At 47.1% G+C, this 12,180-nt stretch overlaps 35 non-coding genes and 3 pseudogenes across 35 annotated transcripts; all 38 read right to left on the bottom strand.

The window, feature by feature from the left end:
* Positions 1-47: 47 nt before the first annotated feature.
* On the bottom strand, positions 48-166 carry LOC138475450 (5S ribosomal RNA). Its single transcript, XR_011269593.1, has one exon. It is a non-coding gene; the product is annotated as a 5S ribosomal RNA (ribosomal RNA).
* A 464-nt stretch (positions 167-630) lies between these two features.
* LOC138477774 (5S ribosomal RNA) lies at positions 631-749 on the bottom strand. The gene has a single exon (XR_011271702.1). It is a non-coding gene; the product is annotated as a 5S ribosomal RNA (ribosomal RNA).
* Positions 750-855: 106 nt separating this feature from the next.
* Positions 856-974, bottom strand: LOC138478013 (5S ribosomal RNA). Its single transcript, XR_011271919.1, has one exon. It is a non-coding gene; the product is annotated as a 5S ribosomal RNA (ribosomal RNA).
* A 106-nt stretch (positions 975-1,080) lies between these two features.
* LOC138475449 (5S ribosomal RNA) lies at positions 1,081-1,199 on the bottom strand. The gene has a single exon (XR_011269592.1). It is a non-coding gene; the product is annotated as a 5S ribosomal RNA (ribosomal RNA).
* A 106-nt stretch (positions 1,200-1,305) lies between these two features.
* Positions 1,306-1,424, bottom strand: LOC138475448 (5S ribosomal RNA). The gene has a single exon (XR_011269591.1). It is a non-coding gene; the product is annotated as a 5S ribosomal RNA (ribosomal RNA).
* A 464-nt stretch (positions 1,425-1,888) lies between these two features.
* LOC138475446 (5S ribosomal RNA) lies at positions 1,889-2,007 on the bottom strand. The gene has a single exon (XR_011269589.1). It is a non-coding gene; the product is annotated as a 5S ribosomal RNA (ribosomal RNA).
* A 106-nt stretch (positions 2,008-2,113) lies between these two features.
* Positions 2,114-2,232, bottom strand: LOC138475445 (5S ribosomal RNA). The gene has a single exon (XR_011269588.1). It is a non-coding gene; the product is annotated as a 5S ribosomal RNA (ribosomal RNA).
* A 106-nt stretch (positions 2,233-2,338) lies between these two features.
* LOC138476460 (5S ribosomal RNA) lies at positions 2,339-2,457 on the bottom strand. Its single transcript, XR_011270508.1, has one exon. It is a non-coding gene; the product is annotated as a 5S ribosomal RNA (ribosomal RNA).
* A 106-nt stretch (positions 2,458-2,563) lies between these two features.
* LOC138474295 (5S ribosomal RNA) lies at positions 2,564-2,672 on the bottom strand (annotated as a pseudogene).
* Positions 2,673-3,136: 464 nt separating this feature from the next.
* On the bottom strand, positions 3,137-3,255 carry LOC138479066 (5S ribosomal RNA). Its single transcript, XR_011272875.1, has one exon. It is a non-coding gene; the product is annotated as a 5S ribosomal RNA (ribosomal RNA).
* A 106-nt stretch (positions 3,256-3,361) lies between these two features.
* On the bottom strand, positions 3,362-3,480 carry LOC138478012 (5S ribosomal RNA). Its single transcript, XR_011271918.1, has one exon. It is a non-coding gene; the product is annotated as a 5S ribosomal RNA (ribosomal RNA).
* A 106-nt stretch (positions 3,481-3,586) lies between these two features.
* Positions 3,587-3,705, bottom strand: LOC138479763 (5S ribosomal RNA). Its single transcript, XR_011273507.1, has one exon. It is a non-coding gene; the product is annotated as a 5S ribosomal RNA (ribosomal RNA).
* Positions 3,706-3,811: 106 nt separating this feature from the next.
* On the bottom strand, positions 3,812-3,930 carry LOC138479425 (5S ribosomal RNA). Its single transcript, XR_011273201.1, has one exon. It is a non-coding gene; the product is annotated as a 5S ribosomal RNA (ribosomal RNA).
* A 464-nt stretch (positions 3,931-4,394) lies between these two features.
* LOC138475444 (5S ribosomal RNA) lies at positions 4,395-4,513 on the bottom strand. Its single transcript, XR_011269587.1, has one exon. It is a non-coding gene; the product is annotated as a 5S ribosomal RNA (ribosomal RNA).
* A 106-nt stretch (positions 4,514-4,619) lies between these two features.
* On the bottom strand, positions 4,620-4,738 carry LOC138475443 (5S ribosomal RNA). The gene has a single exon (XR_011269586.1). It is a non-coding gene; the product is annotated as a 5S ribosomal RNA (ribosomal RNA).
* Positions 4,739-4,844: 106 nt separating this feature from the next.
* On the bottom strand, positions 4,845-4,963 carry LOC138476337 (5S ribosomal RNA). Its single transcript, XR_011270397.1, has one exon. It is a non-coding gene; the product is annotated as a 5S ribosomal RNA (ribosomal RNA).
* Positions 4,964-5,069: 106 nt separating this feature from the next.
* On the bottom strand, positions 5,070-5,178 carry LOC138474596 (5S ribosomal RNA; annotated as a pseudogene).
* A 464-nt stretch (positions 5,179-5,642) lies between these two features.
* Positions 5,643-5,761, bottom strand: LOC138475655 (5S ribosomal RNA). The gene has a single exon (XR_011269780.1). It is a non-coding gene; the product is annotated as a 5S ribosomal RNA (ribosomal RNA).
* A 106-nt stretch (positions 5,762-5,867) lies between these two features.
* On the bottom strand, positions 5,868-5,986 carry LOC138478338 (5S ribosomal RNA). The gene has a single exon (XR_011272215.1). It is a non-coding gene; the product is annotated as a 5S ribosomal RNA (ribosomal RNA).
* Positions 5,987-6,450: 464 nt separating this feature from the next.
* Positions 6,451-6,569, bottom strand: LOC138475442 (5S ribosomal RNA). The gene has a single exon (XR_011269585.1). It is a non-coding gene; the product is annotated as a 5S ribosomal RNA (ribosomal RNA).
* A 106-nt stretch (positions 6,570-6,675) lies between these two features.
* On the bottom strand, positions 6,676-6,794 carry LOC138475440 (5S ribosomal RNA). The gene has a single exon (XR_011269584.1). It is a non-coding gene; the product is annotated as a 5S ribosomal RNA (ribosomal RNA).
* A 107-nt stretch (positions 6,795-6,901) lies between these two features.
* LOC138476649 (5S ribosomal RNA) lies at positions 6,902-7,020 on the bottom strand. Its single transcript, XR_011270681.1, has one exon. It is a non-coding gene; the product is annotated as a 5S ribosomal RNA (ribosomal RNA).
* A 106-nt stretch (positions 7,021-7,126) lies between these two features.
* Positions 7,127-7,245, bottom strand: LOC138475439 (5S ribosomal RNA). The gene has a single exon (XR_011269583.1). It is a non-coding gene; the product is annotated as a 5S ribosomal RNA (ribosomal RNA).
* Positions 7,246-7,709: 464 nt separating this feature from the next.
* Positions 7,710-7,828, bottom strand: LOC138477773 (5S ribosomal RNA). Its single transcript, XR_011271701.1, has one exon. It is a non-coding gene; the product is annotated as a 5S ribosomal RNA (ribosomal RNA).
* A 106-nt stretch (positions 7,829-7,934) lies between these two features.
* Positions 7,935-8,053, bottom strand: LOC138478011 (5S ribosomal RNA). Its single transcript, XR_011271917.1, has one exon. It is a non-coding gene; the product is annotated as a 5S ribosomal RNA (ribosomal RNA).
* Positions 8,054-8,159: 106 nt separating this feature from the next.
* LOC138475438 (5S ribosomal RNA) lies at positions 8,160-8,278 on the bottom strand. Its single transcript, XR_011269582.1, has one exon. It is a non-coding gene; the product is annotated as a 5S ribosomal RNA (ribosomal RNA).
* Positions 8,279-8,384: 106 nt separating this feature from the next.
* LOC138475437 (5S ribosomal RNA) lies at positions 8,385-8,503 on the bottom strand. Its single transcript, XR_011269581.1, has one exon. It is a non-coding gene; the product is annotated as a 5S ribosomal RNA (ribosomal RNA).
* A 464-nt stretch (positions 8,504-8,967) lies between these two features.
* LOC138475436 (5S ribosomal RNA) lies at positions 8,968-9,086 on the bottom strand. The gene has a single exon (XR_011269580.1). It is a non-coding gene; the product is annotated as a 5S ribosomal RNA (ribosomal RNA).
* A 106-nt stretch (positions 9,087-9,192) lies between these two features.
* On the bottom strand, positions 9,193-9,311 carry LOC138475434 (5S ribosomal RNA). Its single transcript, XR_011269578.1, has one exon. It is a non-coding gene; the product is annotated as a 5S ribosomal RNA (ribosomal RNA).
* A 106-nt stretch (positions 9,312-9,417) lies between these two features.
* On the bottom strand, positions 9,418-9,536 carry LOC138475433 (5S ribosomal RNA). The gene has a single exon (XR_011269577.1). It is a non-coding gene; the product is annotated as a 5S ribosomal RNA (ribosomal RNA).
* A 106-nt stretch (positions 9,537-9,642) lies between these two features.
* Positions 9,643-9,761, bottom strand: LOC138475432 (5S ribosomal RNA). Its single transcript, XR_011269576.1, has one exon. It is a non-coding gene; the product is annotated as a 5S ribosomal RNA (ribosomal RNA).
* A 464-nt stretch (positions 9,762-10,225) lies between these two features.
* LOC138475431 (5S ribosomal RNA) lies at positions 10,226-10,344 on the bottom strand. Its single transcript, XR_011269575.1, has one exon. It is a non-coding gene; the product is annotated as a 5S ribosomal RNA (ribosomal RNA).
* A 106-nt stretch (positions 10,345-10,450) lies between these two features.
* On the bottom strand, positions 10,451-10,559 carry LOC138474512 (5S ribosomal RNA; annotated as a pseudogene).
* A 106-nt stretch (positions 10,560-10,665) lies between these two features.
* Positions 10,666-10,784, bottom strand: LOC138476637 (5S ribosomal RNA). Its single transcript, XR_011270670.1, has one exon. It is a non-coding gene; the product is annotated as a 5S ribosomal RNA (ribosomal RNA).
* A 464-nt stretch (positions 10,785-11,248) lies between these two features.
* On the bottom strand, positions 11,249-11,367 carry LOC138477772 (5S ribosomal RNA). The gene has a single exon (XR_011271700.1). It is a non-coding gene; the product is annotated as a 5S ribosomal RNA (ribosomal RNA).
* A 106-nt stretch (positions 11,368-11,473) lies between these two features.
* On the bottom strand, positions 11,474-11,592 carry LOC138478009 (5S ribosomal RNA). Its single transcript, XR_011271916.1, has one exon. It is a non-coding gene; the product is annotated as a 5S ribosomal RNA (ribosomal RNA).
* A 106-nt stretch (positions 11,593-11,698) lies between these two features.
* LOC138475429 (5S ribosomal RNA) lies at positions 11,699-11,817 on the bottom strand. The gene has a single exon (XR_011269574.1). It is a non-coding gene; the product is annotated as a 5S ribosomal RNA (ribosomal RNA).
* Positions 11,818-11,923: 106 nt separating this feature from the next.
* On the bottom strand, positions 11,924-12,042 carry LOC138475428 (5S ribosomal RNA). The gene has a single exon (XR_011269573.1). It is a non-coding gene; the product is annotated as a 5S ribosomal RNA (ribosomal RNA).
* Between the last annotated feature and the right edge of the window lie 138 nt (positions 12,043-12,180).

Below are 12,180 nucleotides of genomic sequence, written 5' to 3'. Positions count from 1 at the left end.
AAAGGCAATTGAGAAATGGCTCACTTCCTGAACTTGGAGCACAAAAAAGCCTACAGCACCTGGTATTCCCAGGCGGTCTCCCATCCAGGTACTAACTAGGCCCGACACTGCTTAGCTTCCGAGATCAGACGAGATCGGGCGCATTCAGTGTGGTGTGGCCGTAGGCTCTAGAAATGCTAAGAATATTACTCTTATGCATTTGCATTTAGTAAGCTAAGCCATGCAGCCACTTGCAACATGATACCACGCTCATCGCTCGATCAGCGCTCGATCAGGCGAGATATATAAGACTGGTGGGCCCATTCAGGACTCCTATGTCTGGTAGGATAACTTTAATCCATCCATCCTGTTTCTGTTGCAGGGAGGTGGAGAGAACAATCAACACAATAACGGCTTTCTTTCATGCCTCTTGAAGGACTCAATATTCTCTGTACTGCATTACATGTGAAAGTCGATTTATTACCCATGAACACACTACCTGTATGCTAATTATATGTAAATAGGTAGCTCCAGCCCTCATAATGTTGTCCAACATTTCCGCTATAAAACGGGATAAAATTATTTTGGAAACATACCAAATTTGAAAAGTAATTGAGAAGTTGTGCAATTACTAATCATGGAGCACAAAATAGCCTACAGCACCTGGTATTCCCAGGCGGTCTCCCATCCAGGTACTAACTAGGCCCGACACTGCTTAGCTTCCGAGATCAAACGAGATCGGGCGCATTCAGTGTGGTGTGGCCGTAGGCTCAGGGCCTAGTGAGTTTTGTACTTTTAAGCATCTAGTCGGCTAGACCTTGCAGTTTTGAAAGGCAATTGAGAAATGGCTCACTTCCTGAACTTGGAGCACAAAAAAGCCTACAGCACCTGGTATTCCCAGGCGGTCTCCCATCCAGGTACTAACTAGGCCCGACACTGCTTTGCTTCCGAGATCAGACGAGATCGGGCGCATTCAGTGTGGTGTGGCCGTAGGCTCTGGTCCTAGTGAGTTTTGTACTTTTAAGCATCTAGTCGGCTAGACCTTGCAGTTTTGAAAGGCAATTGAGAAATGGCTCACTTCCTGAACTTGGAGCACAAAAAAGCCTACAGCACCTGGTATTCCCAGGCGGTCTCCCATCCAGGTACTAACTAGGCCCGACACTGCTTAGCTTCCGAGATCAGACGAGATCGGGCGCATTCAGTGTGGTGTGGCCGTAGGCTCTGGACCTAGTGAGTTTTGTACTTTTAAGCATCTAGTCGGCTAGACCTTGCAGTTTTGAAAGGCAATTGAGAAATGGCTCACTTCCTGAACTTGGAGCACAAAAAAGCCTACAGCACCTGGTATTCCCAGGCGGTCTCCCATCCAGGTACTAACTAGGCCCGACACTGCTTAGCTTCCGAGATCAGACGAGATCGGGCGCATTCAGTGTGGTGTGGCCGTAGGCTCGAGTAATGCTAAGAATATTACTCTTATGCATTTGCATTTAGTAAGCTAAGCCATGCAGCCACTTGCAACATGATACCACGCTCATCGCTCGATCAGCGCTCGATCAGGCGAGATATATAAGACTGGTGGGCCCATTCAGGACTCCTATGTCTGGTAGGATAACTTTAATCCATCCATCCTGTTTCTGTTGCAGGGAGGTGGAGAGAACAATCAACACAATAACGGCTTTCTTTCATGCCTCTTGAAGGACTCAATATTCTCTGTACTGCATTACATGTGAAAGTCGATTTATTACCCATGAACACACTACCTGTATGCTAATTATATGTAAATAGGTAGCTCCAGCCCTCATAATGTTGTCCAACATTTCCGCTATAAAACGGGATAAAATTATTTTGGAAACATACCAAATTTGAAAAGTAATTGAGAAGTTGTGCAATTACTAATCATGGAGCACAAAATAGCCTACAGCACCTGGTATTCCCAGGCGGTCTCCCATCCAGGTACTAACTAGGCCCGACACTGCTTAGCTTCCGAGATCAGACGAGATCGGGCGCATTCAGTGTGGTGTGGCCGTAGGCTCTGGGCCTAGTGAGTTTTGTACTTTTAAGCATCTAGTCGGCTAGACCTTGCAGTTTTGAAAGGCAATTGAGAAATGGCTCACTTCCTGAACTTGGAGCACAAAAAAGCCTACAGCACCTGGTATTCCCAGGCGGTCTCCCATCCAGGTACTAACTAGGCCCGACACTGCTTAGCTTCCGAGATCAGACGAGATCGGGCGCATTCAGTGTGGTGTGGCCGTAGGCTCTGGTCCTAGTGAGTTTTGTACTTTTAAGCATCTAGTCGGCTAGACCTTGCAGTTTTGAAAGGCAATTGAGAAAATGCTCACTTCCTGAACTTGGAGCACAAAAAAGCCTACAGCACCTGGTATTCCCAGGCGGTCTCCCATCCAGGTACTAACCAGGCCCGACACTGCTTAGCTTCCGAGATCAGACGAGATCGGGCGCATTCAGTGTGGTGTGGCCGTAGGCTCTGGGCCTAGTGAGTTTTGTACTTTTAAGCATCTAGTCGGCTAGACCTTGCAGTTTTGAAAGGCAATTGAGAAATGGCTCACTTCCTGAACTTGGAGCACAAAAAAGCCTACAGCACCTGGTATTCCCAGGCGGTCTCCCATCCAGGTACTAACTAGGCCCGACACTGCTTAGCTTCCGAGATCAGGCGCATTCAGTGTGGTGTGGCCGTAGGCTCTAGAAATGCTAAGAATATTACTCTTATGCATTTGCATTTAGTAAGCTAAGCCATGCAGCCACTTGCAACATGATACCACGCTCATCGCTCGATCAGCGCTCGATCAGGCGAGATATATAAGACTGGTGGGCCCATTCAGGACTCCTATGTCTGGTAGGATAACTTTAATCCATCCATCCTGTTTCTGTTGCAGGGAGGTGGAGAGAACAATCAACACAATAACGGCTTTCTTTCATGCCTCTTGAAGGACTCAATATTCTCTGTACTGCATTACATGTGAAAGTCGATTTATTACCCATGAACACACTACCTGTATGCTAATTATATGTAAATAGGTAGCTCCAGCCCTCATAATGTTGTCCAACATTTCCGCTATAAAACGGGATAAAATTATTTTGGAAACATACCAAATTTGAAAAGTAATTGAGAAGTTGTGCAATTACTAATCATGGAGCACAAAATAGCCTACAGCACCTGGTATTCCCAGGCGGTCTCCCATCCAGGTACTAACTAGGCCCGACACTGCTTAGCTTCCAAGATCAAACGAGATCGGGCGCATTCAGTGTGGTGTGGCCGTAGGCTCAGGGCCTAGTGAGTTTTGTACTTTTAAGCATCTAGTCGGCTAGACCTTGCAGTTTTGAAAGGCAATTGAGAAATGGCTCACTTCCTGAACTTGGAGCACAAAAAAGCCTACAGCACCTGGTATTCCCAGGCGGTCTCCCATCCAGGTACTAACTAGGCCCGACACTGCTTTGCTTCCGAGATCAGACGAGATCGGGCGCATTCAGTGTGGTGTGGCCGTAGGCTCTGGGCCTAGTGAGTTTTGTACTTTTAAGCATCTAGTCGGCTAGACCTTGCAGTTTTGAAAGGCAATTGAGAAATGGCTCACTTCCTGAACTTGGAGCACAAAAAAGCCTACAGCACCTGGTATTCCCAGGCGGTCTCCCATCCAGGTACTAACTAGGCCCGACACTGCTTAGCTTCTGAGATCAGACGAGATCGGGCGCATTCAGTGTGGTGTGGCCGCAGGCTCTGGGCCTAGTGAGTTTTGTACTTTTAAGCATCTAGTCGGCTAGACCTTGCAGTTTTGAAAGGCAATTGAGAAATGGCTCACTTCCTGAACTTGGAGCACAAAAAAGCCTACAGCACCTGGTATTCCCAGGCGGTCTCCCATCCAGGTACTAACTAGGCCCGACACTGCTTAGCTTCGGAGATCAGACGAGATCGGGCGCATTCAGTGTGGTGTGGCCGTAGGCTCGAGTAATGCTAAGAATATTACTCTTATGCATTTGCATTTAGTAAGCTAAGCCATGCAGCCACTTGCAACATGATACCACGCTCATCGCTCGATCAGCGCTCGATCAGGCGAGATATATAAGACTGGTGGGCCCATTCAGGACTCCTATGTCTGGTAGGATAACTTTAATCCATCCATCCTGTTTCTGTTGCAGGGAGGTGGAGAGAACAATCAACACAATAACGGCTTTCTTTCATGCCTCTTGAAGGACTCAATATTCTCTGTACTGCATTACATGTGAAAGTCGATTTATTACCCATGAACACACTACCTGTATGCTAATTATATGTAAATAGGTAGCTCCAGCCCTCATAATGTTGTCCAACATTTCCGCTATAAAACGGGATAAAATTATTTTGGAAACATACCAAATTTGAAAAGTAATTGAGAAGTTGCGCAATTACTAATCATGGAGCACAAAATAGCCTACAGCACCTGGTATTCCCAGGCGGTCTCCCATCCAGGTACTAACTAGGCCCGACACTGCTTAGCTTCCGAGATCAGACGAGATCGGGCGCATTCAGTGTGGTGTGGCCGTAGGCTCTGGGCCTCGTGAGTTTTGTACTTTTAAGCATCTAGTCGGCTAGACCTTGCAGTTTTGAAAGGCAATTGAGAAATGGCTCACTTCCTGAACTTGGAGCACAAAAAAGCCTACAGCACCTGGTATTCCCAGGCGGTCTCCCATCCAGGTACTAACTAGGCCCGACACTGCTTAGCTTCCGAGATCAGACGAGATCGGGCGCATTCAGTGTGGTGTGGCCGTAGGCTCTGGTCCTAGTGAGTTTTGTACTTTTAAGCATCTAGTCGGCTAGACCTTGCAGTTTTGAAAGGCAATTGAGAAAATGCTCACTTCCTGAACTTGGAGCACAAAAAAGCCTACAGCACCTGGTATTCCCAGGCGGTCTCCCATCCAGGTACTAACCAGGCCCGACACTGCTTAGCTTCCGAGATCAGACGAGATCGGGCGCATTCAGTGTGGTGTGGCCGTAGGCTCTGGGCCTAGTGAGTTTTGTACTTTTAAGCATCTAGTCGGCTAGACCTTGCAGTTTTGAAAGGCAATTGAGAAATGGCTCACTTCCTGAACTTGGAGCACAAAAAAGCCTACAGCACCTGGTATTCCCAGGCGGTCTCCCATCCAGGTACTAACTAGGCCCGACACTGCTTAGCTTCCAAGATCAGGCGCATTCAGTGTGGTGTGGCCGTAGGCTCTAGAAATGCTAAGAATATTACTCTTATGCATTTGCATTTAGTAAGCTAAGCCATGCAGCCACTTGCAACATGATACCACGCTCATCGCTCGATCAGCGCTCGATCAGGCGAGATATATAAGACTGGTGGGCCCATTCAGGACTCCTATGTCTGGTAGGATAACTTTAATCCATCCATCCTGTTTCTGTTGCAGGGAGGTGGAGAGAACAATCAACACAATAACGGCTTTCTTTCATGCCTCTTGAAGGACTCAATATTCTCTGTACTGCATTACATGTGAAAGTCGATTTATTACCCATGAACACACTACCTGTATGCTAATTATATGTAAATAGGTAGCTCCAGCCCTCATAATGTTGTCCAACATTTCCGCTATAAAACGGGATAAAATTATTTTGGAAACATACCAAATTTGAAAAGTAATTGAGAAGTTGCGCAATTACTAATCATGGAGCACAAAATAGCCTACAGCACCTGGTATTCCCAGGCGGTCTCCCATCCAGGTACTAACTAGGCCCAACACTGCTTAGCTTCCGAGATCAGACGAGATCGGGCGCATTCAGTGTGGTGTGGCCGTAGGCTCTGGGCCTAGTGAGTTTTGTACTTTTAAGCATCTAGTCGGCTAGACCTTGCAGTTTTGAAAGGCAATTGAGAAATGGCTCACTTCCTGAACTTGGAGCACAAAAAAGCCTACAGCACCTGGTATTCCCAGGCAGTCTCCCATCCAGGTACTAACTAGGCCCGACACTGCTTAGCTTCCGAGATCAGACGAGATCGGGCGCATTCAGTGTGGTGTGGCCGTAGGCTCTAGGAATGCTAAGAATATTACTCTTATGCATTTGCATTTAGTAAGCTAAGCCATGCAGCCACTTGCAACATGATACCACGCTCATCGCTCGATCAGCGCTCGATCAGGCGAGATATATAAGACTGGTGGGCCCATTCAGGACTCCTATGTCTGGTAGGATAACTTTAATCCATCCATCCTGTTTCTGTTGCAGGGAGGTGGAGAGAACAATCAACACAATAACGGCTTTCTTTCATGCCTCTTGAAGGACTCAATATTCTCTGTACTGCATTACATGTGAAAGTCGATTTATTACCCATGAACACACTACCTGTATGCTAATTATATGTAAATAGGTAGCTCCAGCCCTCATAATGTTGTCCAACATTTCCGCTATAAAACGGGATAAAATTATTTTGGAAACATACCAAATTTGAAAAGTAATTGAGAAGTTGTGCAATTACTAATCATGGAGCACAAAATAGCCTACAGCACCTGGTATTCCCAGGCGGTCTCCCATCCAGGTACTAACTAGGCCCGACACTGCTTAGCTTCCGAGATCAGACGAGATCGGGCGCATTCAGTGTGGTGTGGCCGTAGGCTCTGGGCCTAGTGAGTTTTGTACTTTTAAGCATCTAGTCGGCTAGACCTTGCAGTTTTGAAAGGCAATTGAGAAATGGCTCACTTCCTGAACTTGGAGCACAAAAAAGCCTACAGCACCTGGTATTCCCAGGCGGTCTCCCATCCAGGTACTAACTAGGCCCGACACTGCTTAGCTTCCGAGATCAGACGAGATCGGGCGCATTCAGTGTGGTGTGGCCGTAGGCTCTGGTCCTAGTGAGTTTTGTACTTTTAAGCATCTAGTCGGCTAGACCTTGCAGTTTTGAAAGGCAATTGAGAAATGGCTCACTTCCTGAACTTGGAGCACAAAAAAAGCCTACAGCACCTGGTATTCCCAGGTGGTCTCCCATCCAGGTACTAACTAGGCCCGACACTGCTTAGCTTCCGAGATCAGACGAGATCGGGCGCATTCAGTGTGGTGTGGCCGTAGGCTCTGGGCCTAGTGAGTTTTGTACTTTTAAGCATCTAGTCGGCTAGACCTTGCAGTTTTGAAAGGCAATTGAGAAATGGCTCACTTCCTGAACTTGGAGCACAAAAAAGCCTACAGCACCTGGTATTCCCAGGCGGTCTCCCATCCAGGTACTAACTAGGCCCGACACTGCTTAGCTTCCGAGATCAGACGAGATCGGGCGCATTCAGTGTGGTGTGGCCGTAGGCTCTAGAAATGCTAAGAATATTACTCTTATGCATTTGCATTTAGTAAGCTAAGCCATGCAGCCACTTGCAACATGATACCACGCTCATCGCTCGATCAGCGCTCGATCAGGCGAGATATATAAGACTGGTGGGCCCATTCAGGACTCCTATGTCTGGTAGGATAACTTTAATCCATCCATCCTGTTTCTGTTGCAGGGAGGTGGAGAGAACAATCAACACAATAACGGCTTTCTTTCATGCCTCTTGAAGGACTCAATATTCTCTGTACTGCATTACATGTGAAAGTCGATTTATTACCCATGAACACACTACCTGTATGCTAATTATATGTAAATAGGTAGCTCCAGCCCTCATAATGTTGTCCAACATTTCCGCTATAAAACGGGATAAAATTATTTTGGAAACATACCAAATTTGAAAAGTAATTGAGAAGTTGTGCAATTACTAATCATGGAGCACAAAATAGCCTACAGCACCTGGTATTCCCAGGCGGTCTCCCATCCAGGTACTAACTAGGCCCGACACTGCTTAGCTTCCGAGATCAAACGAGATCGGGCGCATTCAGTGTGGTGTGGCCGTAGGCTCAGGGCCTAGTGAGTTTTGTACTTTTAAGCATCTAGTCGGCTAGACCTTGCAGTTTTGAAAGGCAATTGAGAAATGGCTCACTTCCTGAACTTGGAGCACAAAAAAGCCTACAGCACCTGGTATTCCCAGGCGGTCTCCCATCCAGGTACTAACTAGGCCCGACACTGCTTTGCTTCCGAGATCAGACGAGATCGGGCGCATTCAGTGTGGTGTGGCCGTAGGCTCTGGTCCTAGTGAGTTTTGTACTTTTAAGCATCTAGTCGGCTAGACCTTGCAGTTTTGAAAGGCAATTGAGAAATGGCTCACTTCCTGAACTTGGAGCACAAAAAAGCCTACAGCACCTGGTATTCCCAGGCGGTCTCCCATCCAGGTACTAACTAGGCCCGACACTGCTTAGCTTCCGAGATCAGACGAGATCGGGCGCATTCAGTGTGGTGTGGCCGTAGGCTCTGGATCTAGTGAGTTTTGTACTTTTAAGCATCTAGTCGGCTAGACCTTGCAGTTTTGAAAGGCAATTGAGAAATGGCTCACTTCCTGAACTTGGAGCACAAAAAAGCCTACAGCACCTGGTATTCCCAGGCGGTCTCCCATCCAGGTACTAACTAGGCCCGACACTGCTTAGCTTCCGAGATCAGACGAGATCGGGCGCATTCAGTGTGGTGTGGCCGTAGGCTCGAGTAATGCTAAGAATATTACTCTTATGCATTTGCATTTAGTAAGCTAAGCCATGCAGCCACTTGCAACATGATACCACGCTCATCGCTCGATCAGCGCTCGATCAGGCGAGATATATAAGACTGGTGGGCCCATTCAGGACTCCTATGTCTGGTAGGATAACTTTAATCCATCCATCCTGTTTCTGTTGCAGGGAGGTGGAGAGAACAATCAACACAATAACGGCTTTCTTTCATGCCTCTTGAAGGACTCAATATTCTCTGTACTGCATTACATGTGAAAGTCGATTTATTACCCATGAACACACTACCTGTATGCTAATTATATGTAAATAGGTAGCTCCAGCCCTCATAATGTTGTCCAACATTTCCGCTATAAAACGGGATAAAATTATTTTGGAAACATACCAAATTTGAAAAGTAATTGAGAAGTTGTGCAATTACTAATCATGGAGCACAAAATAGCCTACAGCACCTGGTATTCCCAGGCGGTCTCCCATCCAGGTACTAACTAGGCCCGACACTGCTTAGCTTCCGAGATCAGACGAGATCGGGCGCATTCAGTGTGGTGTGGCCGTAGGCTCTGGGCCTAGTGAGTTTTGTACTTTTAAGCATCTAGTCGGCTAGACCTTGCAGTTTTGAAAGGCAATTGAGAAATGGCTCACTTCCTGAACTTGGAGCACAAAAAAGCCTACAGCACCTGGTATTCCCAGGCGGTCTCCCATCCAGGTACTAACTAGGCCCGACACTGCTTAGCTTCCGAGATCAGACGAGATCGGGCGCATTCAGTGTGGTGTGGCCGTAGGCTCTGGTCCTAGTGAGTTTTGTACTTTTAAGCATCTAGTCGGCTAGACCTTGCAGTTTTGAAAGGCAATTGAGAAAATGCTCACTTCCTGAACTTGGAGCACAAAAAAGCCTACAGCACCTGGTATTCCCAGGCGGTCTCCCATCCAGGTACTAACTAGGCCCGACACTGCTTAGCTTCCGAGATCAGACGAGATCGGGCGCATTCAGTGTGGTGTGGCCGTAGGCTCTGGGCCTAGTGAGTTTTGTACTTTTAAGCATCTAGTCGGCTAGACCTTGCAGTTTTGAAAGGCAATTGAGAAATGGCTCACTTCCTGAACTTGGAGCACAAAAAAGCCTACAGCACCTGGTATTCCCAGGCGGTCTCCCATCCAGGTACTAACTAGGCCCGACACTGCTTAGCTTCCGAGATCAGACGAGATCGGGCGCATTCAGTGTGGTGTGGCCGTAGGCTCTAGAAATGCTAAGAATATTACTCTTATGCATTTGCATTTAGTAAGCTAAGCCATGCAGCCACTTGCAACATGATACCACGCTCATCGCTCGATCAGCGCTCGATCAGGCGAGATATATAAGACTGGTGGGCCCATTCAGGACTCCTATGTCTGGTAGGATAACTTTAATCCATCCATCCTGTTTCTGTTGCAGGGAGGTGGAGAGAACAATCAACACAATAACGGCTTTCTTTCATGCCTCTTGAAGGACTCAATATTCTCTGTACTGCATTACATGTGAAAGTCGATTTATTACCCATGAACACACTACCTGTATGCTAATTATATGTAAATAGGTAGCTCCAGCCCTCATAATGTTGTCCAACATTTCCGCTATAAAACGGGATAAAATTATTTTGGAAACATACCAAATTTGAAAAGTAATTGAGAAGTTGTGCAATTACTAATCATGGAGCACAAAATAGCCTACAGCACCTGGTATTCCCAGGCGGTCTCCCATCCAGGTACTAACTAGGCCCGACACTGCTTAGCTTCCGAGATCAGACGAGATCGGGCGCATTCAGTGTGGTGTGGCCGTAGGCTCTGGGCCTAGTGAGTTTTGTACTTTTAAGCATCTAGTCGGCTAGACCTTGCAGTTTTGAAAGGCAATTGAGAAATGGCTCACTTCCTGAACTTGGAGCACAAAAAAGCCTACAGCACCTGGTATTCCCAGGCGGTCTCCCATCCAGGTACTAACTAGGCCCGACACTGCTTAGCTTCCGAGATCAGACGCATTCAGTGTGGTGTGGCCGTAGGCTCTGGTCCTAGTGAGTTTTGTACTTTTAAGCATCTAGTCGGCTAGACCTTGCAGTTTTGAAAGGCAATTGAGAAATGGCTCACTTCCTGAACTTGGAGCACAAAAAAGCCTACAGCACCTGGTATTCCCAGGTGGTCTCCCATCCAGGTACTAACTAGGCCCGACACTGCTTAGCTTCCGAGATCAGACGAGATCGGGCGCATTCAGTGTGGTGTGGCCGTAGGCTCTAGAAATGCTAAGAATATTACTCTTATGCATTTGCATTTAGTAAGCTAAGCCATGCAGCCACTTGCAACATGATACCACGCTCATCGCTCGATCAGCGCTCGATCAGGCGAGATATATAAGACTGGTGGGCCCATTCAGGACTCCTATGTCTGGTAGGATAACTTTAATCCATCCATCCTGTTTCTGTTGCAGGGAGGTGGAGAGAACAATCAACACAATAACGGCTTTCTTTCATGCCTCTTGAAGGACTCAATATTCTCTGTACTGCATTACATGTGAAAGTCGATTTATTACCCATGAACACACTACCTGTATGCTAATTATATGTAAATAGGTAGCTCCAGCCCTCATAATGTTGTCCAACATTTCCGCTATAAAACGGGATAAAATTATTTTGGAAACATACCAAATTTGAAAAGTAATTGAGAAGTTGTGCAATTACTAATCATGGAGCACAAAATAGCCTACAGCACCTGGTATTCCCAGGCGGTCTCCCATCCAGGTACTAACTAGGCCCGACACTGCTTAGCTTCCGAGATCAAACGAGATCGGGCGCATTCAGTGTGGTGTGGCCGTAGGCTCAGGGCCTAGTGAGTTTTGTACTTTTAAGCATCTAGTCGGCTAGACCTTGCAGTTTTGAAAGGCAATTGAGAAATGGCTCACTTCCTGAACTTGGAGCACAAAAAAGCCTACAGCACCTGGTATTCCCAGGCGGTCTCCCATCCAGGTACTAACTAGGCCCGACACTGCTTTGCTTCCGAGATCAGACGAGATCGGGCGCATTCAGTGTGGTGTGGCCGTAGGCTCTGGTCCTAGTGAGTTTTGTACTTTTAAGCATCTAGTCGGCTAGACCTTGCAGTTTTGAAAGGCAATTGAGAAATGGCTCACTTCCTGAACTTGGAGCACAAAAAAGCCTACAGCACCTGGTATTCCCAGGCGGTCTCCCATCCAGGTACTAACTAGGCCCGACACTGCTTAGCTTCCGAGATCAGACGAGATCGGGCGCATTCAGTGTGGTGTGGCCGTAGGCTCTGGACCTAGTGAGTTTTGTACTTTTAAGCATCTAGTCGGCTAGACCTTGCAGTTTTGAAAGGCAATTGAGAAATGGCTCACTTCCTGAACTTGGAGCACAAAAAAGCCTACAGCACCTGGTATTCCCAGGCGGTCTCCCATCCAGGTACTAACTAGGCCCGACACTGCTTAGCTTCCGAGATCAGACGAGATCGGGCGCATTCAGTGTGGTGTGGCCGTAGGCTCGAGTAATGCTAAGAATATTACTCTTATGCATTTGCATTTAGTAAGCTAAGCCATGCAGCCACTTGCAACATGATACCACGCTCATCGCTCGATCAGCGCTCGATCAGGCGAGATATATAAGACTGGTGGGCCCATT

The sequence above is a fragment of the Ambystoma mexicanum genome, chromosome 8, assembly GCF_040938575.1.
Source record: "Ambystoma mexicanum isolate Mex_15411 chromosome 8, UKY_AmexF1_1, whole genome shotgun sequence".
Lineage (NCBI taxonomy): Eukaryota > Metazoa > Chordata > Amphibia > Caudata > Ambystomatidae > Ambystoma > Ambystoma mexicanum.
Note: the sequence above shows the minus strand (reverse complement) of the source record. Positions and strands in the feature narration are given on the sequence as shown.